The following is a 273-nucleotide window of genomic DNA, read 5'->3' as shown; positions in this document are numbered from 1 at the left end:
CCCCGGCATAGCTGAGCTACAAAGTTGCTCTGGTGGATAAGGCGATAAGGAGTAGACGCGCCGGACGCTACGCAACGCCCTGACCTCACGAGTCATCGATACATCTTAGGGCAACAGCAGCACCCACAGCCCTCCCTGGGCCAGCGCAGCCGGCCGGCGGGACTCTCTCGGGAGCCGGGCGAGGGGCGAGCCTCTTTGGGGGGAATACTGTCCGTGAATGGAACGCACTCCTCTGGGCTTTACTCGGCGAAGTCCTGCGCGAAAGAGTTGCCT

This window comes from Frankliniella occidentalis, unplaced genomic scaffold, assembly GCF_000697945.3.
Source record: "Frankliniella occidentalis isolate FOCC.00 unplaced genomic scaffold, Focc_3.1 Scaffold98, whole genome shotgun sequence".
Classification (NCBI taxonomy): Eukaryota; Metazoa; Arthropoda; class Insecta; order Thysanoptera; family Thripidae; genus Frankliniella; species Frankliniella occidentalis.
This window is presented reverse-complemented; position numbering follows the sequence as displayed.